The sequence below is a fragment of the Monodelphis domestica genome, chromosome 1 (genome assembly GCF_027887165.1).
Source record: "Monodelphis domestica isolate mMonDom1 chromosome 1, mMonDom1.pri, whole genome shotgun sequence".
NCBI classification, from domain to species: Eukaryota; Metazoa; Chordata; class Mammalia; order Didelphimorphia; family Didelphidae; genus Monodelphis; species Monodelphis domestica.
Window position 1 is genome coordinate 60,820,371 of NC_077227.1, and position 10,259 is coordinate 60,830,629.

The following is a 10,259-nucleotide window of genomic DNA, read 5'->3' on the forward strand; positions in this document are numbered from 1 at the left end:
GACCCATCTATGTCTACTTAGCTTGGGCAACTTATACCTCTTATCCCATAATTCCTCCATAGGGGGTCCCCCAACAATTCCCAGCAGAACTCACATGACTGTACAGCACACACACATCTATATGTATAGGTGACCAACTTGCCTCCATCTGAAATAGAACATCTCTTTGATAATACCTTCTGTGTTGATTGCTGATTCTCACATGGATAGAGATCGTATTTATGGGATTTTGCTCCCCACAATGCTCAGGCCAAGGGAGCTTTCTTCATTTCCTGAATTTCCCAGGAGTCTTTGTGGAGTCCCCTGCATGGTAACATCATTCAGTAGAGGGTCTGGTTAGGGGAGGAGGCTTGATAGCAGGGGAGATTTAAAAAACAAAACACTTTGGAAGTCTGGCATCAGAGTTTGACATGGGCAGCAAAGACAGAGACAGCAGGGGAGTTAGAAGATGAAAAAATGGGCATGGTCAGGATATTCAGAATGCAAGCATTCCATCTGGACCATGATGAGAGATATGAGAAATGTGGCAAGTGGCTTCAGGGGTTCATATAGCTTCAAGAAGTTATCTCTCTTTAGCATAATGTACAAAGATTAAAGGAGATACTAACTGGGTAAAGGGTATTAATAACTAAAATGGTGTGTGGTCGTTCCTCTTGCCCTTTGGTGGAGATATAGGGAAACTGAGAAAGGAAAGAAACAAGTATTTATTTGTTATTGTTCAATTGTTTCAGTCGTGTCTGACTATATGACCACAATTTGGGGTTTTCTTGGCAAAGATACTGAAGTAGTTCGCCGTTTCCTTCCATGGTTCATTTTGTAGATGGGAAAACTGAGGCAAACAAGTTTTACTGACTTGCCCAGGTTCATACAAGCAGGAGTATCTGAATCTGGATTTGAACTCAGGCCCTTCCTGATTCCAGACCCACTATCCACTTCTATCCACTGCATCATCTAACTGCCTAAGCATTTATTAGGGGTCTACTCTGTGTCAGGCACTGTGTCGAGCTTTTTGCAAATATTATTTCTTTTTATCCTCACAACAACCTTGGAAGGTAAGTACCATTATTACCCCCACTTACAGCTGTTGAAAATGGGGCAGAGGTTAAGTGACTTGCTTAGGGTCACACAGCTAGGAAGGGTCAGAAGCTGGATTTGAAATCGAGATTTCCTGACTACAGTCCTGATGCTTTATTCTCTATACCACCTAGCTGGAGGTAACTAGTTCTTTTATAATGGCATGGAAAAAAAGGAACTAATTGTGTGTGGATGAAAACAAATGTTTATTAACAGTTTCAATTCATATTATTTACTTTATTATTTTAATGAAGTAACTTTTTCACTTTTGATTCACAGGTTATTTGCTATGTTCCGGCATGGAACATAATTGAAGTCATTGTTTTTAATTGATGATGACCCAAACAGTGCTTTAAACTTGATCATAGCTAAGAGGGGTCTTCACATGCAGTTGGCTATTGGTAATATGTAGCAGCTTATTTACCCTTGAAACATGTCTCTCCATTGCTCTTTGAGTGACTTCCAATACAGCACTGCAGAGAATATGATATTTCAAGATTTGCAGACAAATCACGTCATTAGAAATTGATGTTCAAAAGATCAGATTTTGTTTCAGAGAGAAGCATGGGGCATTTGAAAGTGATGTGAAGTTTCCAAGATGCAATCTGCTCTTCTCTCTTTTGCTTCTTTCGTTCTGGAACCAGCTCATTATCCATTTGGAGTGTCTGTCCAAAATATATGATGGACCAACCCAAAGACATCCATCCAACTGCATGCCATGGTCTATACAAGAGACATTATTAATCTACTTGGTTTCTTCTGCACTGATTGTTAGAGTAAACTAGTCAGAGTGGCTTTGAATCTCTGCAGTATTTTTGGACATAATTATATCCACATAATGGCATCCACAAAAAGGAACATTTGGAAGACCTCATGAGCTCTAGGGAGTAGCCTCTTCCATTTGGCTTCTGAGTTGGACATCTTTCACGATAGTAGAAACCACACTTAAAAAGTGAAAATATCCCTGTTTTATGTCTAGCTCAAGGTAAATAATCAGCGGATGTTGAACAAAGTTATCTGTGTTGTTACATCTATTAAGGAATCTTGTATCATGGTATAAGAATGGGAAATGCCTTGTTGGAAGAGAACCTCTGAGGCTGCATTGCTAATGTTTGGAAAACATTTTGGAAACCTTAAAAAGAAATGTAATTGTAAGTTATGATGATCATAATTATACCAAATAAAATGTTTTCTATAGATAACCAATATATGTAGAGGGATCTCATATTCTTCCTGCCTTTTAGTCAATTACATGATGGTAAAGATGTAGTTTATTGTAAAAGATCATTTATGAAAACCTAACTGTTACCCTCTCATTTTCTTTTTTTTAAAGTCAAATCATGGATTTTTCATTTTTAATTAATTAAGTATATTTTTCCCATGTTTACAAGATTCATAATCTTTCCCTCCACTCTTCCCTCTTCCCTCCCAGAACTGACAAACTTCCACTGGGTCATACATGTATCATTGTTCAAAACCTATTACCATATTATTCATATTTACAATAAAGTGATCTTTTAAAGTCAAAATCCCCAATCATATACCCATTATACAATGTGATCAACCATATGGGTATTTTTGCTTCTATTCCCACAGTTCTTTCTCTGGATATGTATAGCATTCTTTCTTATAAGTTCCTCAGGATTGTCCTGGATCATTGCATTGCTGCAAGTAGAAAAGTTCATTACATTCAATTGTGCCTTAGTGTATCAGGCTCTGTGTACAATGTTCTTCTGGTTCTGCTCATTTTGTTCTATATCAATTCCTGGAGTTCTTTCCAGTTCACATGGAATTCTTCCTGTTCATTATTCCTGTCAGCACAAATAATATTCCATCACCATCAAATAACAAAATTTGTTCATCCATTCCCCAATTGATGGACACCTCCTATTTTCCAGTTTTTTTGCCACCACAAAGAGCATGGCTAAAAATATTTTTGTACAAGTATTTTTCCTTATTGTTTCTTTGGGGTACAAACCCAGCAGTGGTATAGCTGCATCAGGGCAGTTTTTTAAAGTTTTTTGCACATAATTCCAAATTGCCCTCCAGGATGGTTGAATCAATTCACAACTCCACCAGCAATGCATTGACATCACAATTTTACCACATCCTCTCCAACATTTATCACTTTCCTTTGCTGCCATATTGGCCAATTTTCTAGGTGTAAGATGGTACCTCAGAGTTGTTTTTATTTTCATTTCTCTAATTAAGAGGGATTTAAAAGACTTTTTTCATGTGCCTATTGATAGTTTTGATTTCTTCATGTGAAAACTATCTATTCATGTCCCTTGACCATTTGCCAATTGGGGAATGGCTTGATTTTTTGTTAATTTGACTTAGTTCCTTATATATTTGGGAAAGTATACTTTCGCCAGAGAGTTTTGTTATAAAAATGTTTTTTTTCCAGTTTGTTACTTTCCTTCTGATTTTGGTTGCATTGGTTTTGTTTGTACAAACCCTTTTTAATTTGATAGTAAAAATCATTCATTTTACATTTTGTAATGTTCTCTATCTCTTTCTTGTTCTTAAATGAATTCCTTTCCCACAGATCTGACAGATATAGTATTCTATGTTCACTTGATGTATTTATGAACTCATTCTTTATATTTAAATAATTTATCCATTTTGTATTTATCTTGGTATAGGGTGTGAGATATTGATCTAAACCTGATTTCCCCCTTACTGTTTTCCAATTTTCCCAGCAGTTTTTGTCAAAGAGTGAATTATTTTCCCAAAAGCTGGAATCTTTGGATTTATTGAACACTAGCTTGCTGATGTCATTTACCTCTAATCTATTCCATTGATCTACCCTTCTGTCTCTTAGCAAGTACCATATCATTTTGATGACCACTGCTTTATTGTACAGTTTAATATTTGATACTGCTAGGCCTCCATCCTTCACATTTTTTTCCATTTATTTCCCTGGATATTCTTGATCTGTTGTTCTTCCAGATGAACTTTATTATATATTTTTTCTAATTCTATGAAAAATTTTCTTGGTAGTTTGATGATATGGCACTGAATAAGTAAATGAATTTGGGTAGGATTGTAATTTCTATTACATTAGCTCATCCTTCCCATGATCAATTAATGTTTTTCAAATTATTTAGGTCTAGTTTTAATTGTGTGAAAAGTGTTTTGTAGTTATGTTTATATAATTCCTATGTTTGTCTTGATTCCTAAATATTTTATATTGTCTACAGTGATTTTAAATGGAGTTTCTCTTTCTAACTCTTAATGCTGAGTTTGTTGGAAATATATAGAAATGCTGATGATTTATGTGTATTTATTTTGTACCCTGCAATTTTGCTAGAGTTGTTAATTATTTCCATTAGCCTTTTAGTTGATTTTCTAGGATTCTTTAAATATACCATCATGCCATCTGCAAAGAGTGATATTTTAGTTTCCTCATTGCCTACTTTAATTCCTTCAGTTTCTTTTTTTTTTCTCTAATTGCTATTGCTGGCATTTCTGTTACATTATTAAATAATAGAGGTGTTAATGGGCATCCTTGCTTCACTCCTGATCTTATTGGGAAGACTTGCAGCTTGTCCCCATTGCAGATGATATGTCCTGATGGTTTTAAATGAATACTGTTTATTATTTTGAGGAAAGGCCCTTCTTTCTATTCCTATGCTTTTTAATCTTTTCAATAGGAATGGGTGTTGTATTTTGTCAAAGGCTTTTTCTGCATTGATTGAGATAATCAATGATTGCTGTTGGTTTGATTATTGATATGATCAAATATATGGATGGTTTTCCCAATATTAAACCATTTATTATTTATGCTTTTCTACATTTGTTTGCAATGTTTTTATGCCCTAGTACATGGTCAATCTTTGTGTATGTACCATGGGCTGTTGAAAAGAAGGTATATTTCTTTTTATCCCTATTCAATTTTCTCCATATATATATATATATATATATATATATATGTTCTAATTTTTGCAATATTTCATTCACTTCCCTTACTTCTTTCTCATTTATTTTTTTGGTTTGATTTGTTTTGTTCTGATGGGGGAAGATTGAGGTCCCCCACTAATATGGCTTTATTATCTATTTCCTTCTTAAGCTCCTTTAGTTTCTCCTTTAAAAATCTGGATGCTATACTATTTGGTGTATAAATGTTAAGTAGTGATATTTCTTCATTATTTATGCAGCCTTGATTTCCTTCCTTATCTCTTTTAATTAAATCTATTTTTATATTAGCTTTGTCTGAGATCATGATCACTAATCCTGCCTCTTTGTCTCAGTTGCAACCCAATAGATTCTGCTCCAACCTCTTACCTTTACCTTGTGTGTATCTAACACCAACATTTTCTCTAGTGTCCCTCTCCCTCCTTTTCCCAGAAAACTATTCTGTATAACAATGAATATTTTTAAAGACAAAAAAATATAGAAAAAGAAAAAAATCATCAAAACTGATCAATACATTACAATTTTGACAATACTGCAATATATCACACTTGTAGACCTGCCACTTCTGCAAAAGGATGAGGTGGGAATGTCTGCTCATATCTCTTCTTTGAAGCCATAATTCATCAATTTTGTTCTTTGTAATTTTGAATTATTCATTTTTTTATTTTCTGGGGGTGTTCCCATTTACATTGTTATGGTCATTATATGTATTATTTTTTTGGCTCTTCTTTCTTCAGAGTATCAGTTCATGTGGCTCTTTCCTTGTTTCTCTGTATTCATTATATTTATTATCTCCTCTCATTTTCATCAAGAATTCCATTAATATATGTACCATCCTTATAAAGATTATTGTCATAGAGAGAAAGTAGGCATGAGTCAGTTGTTATGTGAATATGAGTCATAATGCTATCTCCATAATCCTTTCTCAGGAGAAGCATTATTAATATTTTTCCAAAATTTCTCTTTCATATATTTTGAAAATCAGTCCCTCATCACCTTCAAAATTATGTCATCTCTGGAAAATATCATCTCTGTATATTTGGCCTACTGAAGCTTGCTTCTCTTCCCATCTTTGGGTTTGCTTGTTTTTTTATTATCCCCTTGCTGGTGTTTTAAGAGTTTTAACATTACTCCACTTTTGAAGAAAATATGTTATGGAATCACCAACAATCTTTTCCATTTTTCATCTATTTGTTGTCCTGCTTTTAGCTGTTAATTGGCCTTGTACAGGATTTTTTACAAAGTAACTTTACCTCTATCATTTCTCACTGTTTTATGAGATGTAACCTCCTTCATCACTTTCTTTCTTTCTTTCTTTCTTTCTTTCTTTCTTTCTTTCTTTCTTTCTTTCTTTCTTTCTTTCTTTCTTTCTTTCTTTCTTTCTTTCTTTCTTTCTTTCTTTCTTTCTTTCTTTCTTTCTTTCTTTCTTTCTTCCTTCCTTTCTTCCTTTCTTCCTTTCTTCCTTTCTTCCTTTCTTCCTTTCTTCCTTTCTTTCTTTCTTTCTTTCTTTCTTTCTTTCTTTCTTTCTTTCTTTCTTTCTTTCTTTCTTTCTTTCTTTCTTTCTTTCTTTCTTTCTTTCTTTCTTTCTTTCTTTCTTTCTTTCTTTCTTTCTTTCTTTCTTTCTTTCTTTCTTTCTTTCTTTCTTTCTTTCTTTCTTTCTTTCTCTTTCTTTCTCTCTCTCTCTTTCTTTCTTTCTTTCTCTTTCTCTCTTTCTCTCTCTCTCTCTTTCTTTCTTTTTTCTTTCTTTCTTTCTCTCTCTCTCTTCCTTCCTTCCTTTCTTCCCCACAATTGTGATTTCATTGGTATAGGAAGAGGTCATCAAAGAAATTTTTTCTGTCAATGGAATTTGGTTGCTTGGGGCATTGAGATTTTAATGATTTGGCCTATGTCACTCAGTCAGGATGTGTCAGGAGAATGATTTAAATCCTCATCTTTCTGACTTGTGACAAGGAAATCACTTTAAAAGACTGATATATATTAATTTAAGGTCGCCAAGGAATTCAGTTATGTAATTCCTAAATGAAAACTCAAGTCAGCAGTCAACCTTTTATGGAGTTTAATTACAAACAGGAGGAAGAAAGGTATTAGAGATAGAGAGAGGGAGAGAGAAAGGGGAGAGAAGGGAATAGGGCTTAAATACCCCCTCTGTTTAGGCTGGGCCAAAAGGCCCAAGCCCTTAGATAGCTGAGGCAAAGAAAAGAGATCAGTCCCTATCACTCATGTGACCAAAATGGAGAAACAGTCTCAGGGGCCTCCACCTCCAGCTTCCTTCAGAGCAAGCTTCTCAGAGCACAACCTCTCAGAGCAAAAACCTCTCCAACCACCAACTCTAGTCCTCAGACCCCGCTATCTTTAAGGAAACCATCCAAGTTCCCTCCCCTCAGTTCTCACATCTACCAATCACTGTCCATGTCTTCCCTGTGCCAATGGTGGCTCTACCTTAACCCAGGACCGCCCAGAGGTCTGTGGCTTTGCACATGTCTGTTGAAGGTCATATTCTCAAATAATTAAATCTTGATCCTTTGCTGCAGCCCTTCCTAAATCCTGTTACCCTGAATAGGGTGGAGATTGAAATAATTAAATTTTGATCTATGCTGCAGCCCTTTCCATTGTTCAGCAAAAGGTTTCTGTCCTAAAGTAATCTTAAGAAGGGAGGAGAAGGAACCTCCCATGCCAATGGGGTTCACATTCCAATAGACTATCAGTAAGAAATTTTCCAAGTATGAAATTTCCCAATGGTGAAATTTCCAACATTTATAAGTCTAAGAAATTTTAAGGTTTACAGACTCTAATGCTGTATCACTATTCACTCTTCTGTGTCTTCCTCCAAAAGGAACTCATCTTCTGTTCTGGAATATGCTTGTGAATGTTGTTATGTTCACTGATCATATCTCTCTGCCTTTCAAAGTCAAATGTTTTCTGGCTAAGGTGGTTTCTAGGCTCTTTTTGGTTCCTTATTGTGTCAAATTCTTCATACTAGCTAAATTTCTATAAGGAATAATGATAATATTGATGTCTATTCCTTTATCTATTTCTTATGTTTTAGCATTAGTAACTTTTTAGAACAAGCTAAGTTGGAACATATTAAGTGTACATTCTATCTTCTTATCTTTATCTTTTCTTTTAATTTTTAATTGATCTTTATGCTTTATCTAACAAATCAATGCTCTGTCTGTACATACACAGCTAATTATGATACAATGTTCAAATAAATAATTAGTTATTTCCTATCTTTTAAGACATAGCCTATAGTCAGTTTCATTTTTTGTGTCATGCTATTAGTGTTCACCAAGTTCATGGATTTAAAATCTCTTCTTGAAGAAAGTATCTATATTACATAGGCTTGAGGGATCCGTTTTTTTTCCCCTTCTTTTATTCCTCAATGCTAAACTATATTTTCAAATATATGACCCACTATCTTCACATGACATTTTTGGATTAACATTGTGAAGAATGAAAGTATTTTGTTGATTTGAGGGTCTAATCATACTCTTTATCAAATTATTCTACTTTCTCATCCCTATAACGAATTCACATTTGACCCTCAATTTTGTGCTTGGTGCTATTTTCTCTTTGCTTATGCACAAAATTAAATACTTTCAAAGAGAGATGACCAAGTACCTAATGAAATGGTGTTCTTATTTCCATTGGAATTGCCATAAAACCAACTTGACCAATTCCTTTATTTATCACTGAAAGGAGAAACCATTATCTATCCATCTTTCTCCCTACCACTTGTTTATGTCTGGTTTTCTTTTCTAGTAAGATGTTAATATTGATACCTTTCGATTCTCCATTAGCATGTTTACTCACTGGTCATTGGACAAGGATCTCACATTTAGAATCTCAATAGTTTAATATTAAGAAAGTATAAAACCTTTGCATTTCTAAGCATTCTCTTCCCATTTTCCCACTATCCTCCAATGTTTTTAAATGAGCAGGAGAGAACTAGTCAAGACTGAGGATAATTTCATGTCTGTTATTCTTTCATGAGTTGATATGGTCAAATCATCCATCAGAAAGAGCTAATTTACAGAAGAATGGCAGAAAGCTGTGTCTGATGGGATGAACCTCAAATTCATTTCTTCCTGGCTGAGTCTTGGCAATGGATTTGGCTTTGTTTTAATTAGATTGGTCTTCTTGGGCTTTGATGCTTTTACTAGCTTAGCATGGGCAGTAATTAGTTTCTTTACTTTCTTGGAGGGAAGAACAGATTTCTTATTCATCTTGGTTTAACTTTGTAATTCTTGGCTAGGTATTTCATGGTTAACTTCTTGCAGTTGGGTCCTTTACTAGGCATTATAGCTTTTTGGTTTTCCTTCTGGGTCTTCTTGACTTCTTTGACAGTTGAGCTCATAGATTTTTGCCTAACCATACGTACACAGGCTGGTCCTTACAAATTAGATAAAACAATTCTCTAGTAATTTATTTTGTGATAGAACTTTCCAGAGCTTATGTTCTCCTGCAATAGTCTTCAGGAAACCCAACTGACCTCCATGTGGTGATGAATCATCAGAGTAAGACCTTTTGTGGAAAATTTTCCCATATGCATGTATCTTCTTCAATTACTGGCTATGTTCATAACTGAACATTAGAGAGCTCATTTAGTTAGTATTCAAAATATTAAGAAAGTTAATTCTGGGGGGCAGCTGGGTGGCTCAGTAGATTGAGAGCCAGGCTCAAAGATGGAAGGTCCTGGGTTCAAATATGGTTTCAGATACTTCCTAGCTGTGTGCCCCTGGGCAAGTCACCCGTTGCCTAGTCTTTACCGCTCTTCTGCCTTAGACTCAATAGAGTCTAAGACAGAAGGTAAGGGTTTAAAAAAAAGAAATCTAATTCTCCTCTTCTTGTGAATATCCCTTTAAAATTCCAATGACATCTCTCTTGACCAACCTGAAAAATTAAAATATCTACTTTGGACAGTATATATGTTGAGGTGGGTGGGGGTTGGGGGACTAGCTTCTGTTTTATTTATGTAATGAGCATTGAACATTTGATATGTTCTTAGGTTCATATTGGATTTTTGCCTAATGTTTGAATATTGTCTGTTTTATACATATAGTATCTATGAGCGTGAAGTCAATTCTATATCATGGATGTAACTGGAGAGAAGCAGTTTCATAGATAGTAACAAAAAGTCAGATAAGGGAAAATGGCCTGGTTTTGAGATGCATTTTTACATTTAATCTATTTTTTAGATAGGCATAGTCATTTGAATTATTGCAAGTAGATTTTGAGCTGTTATAGTGAGCAGAACTGGAATGATT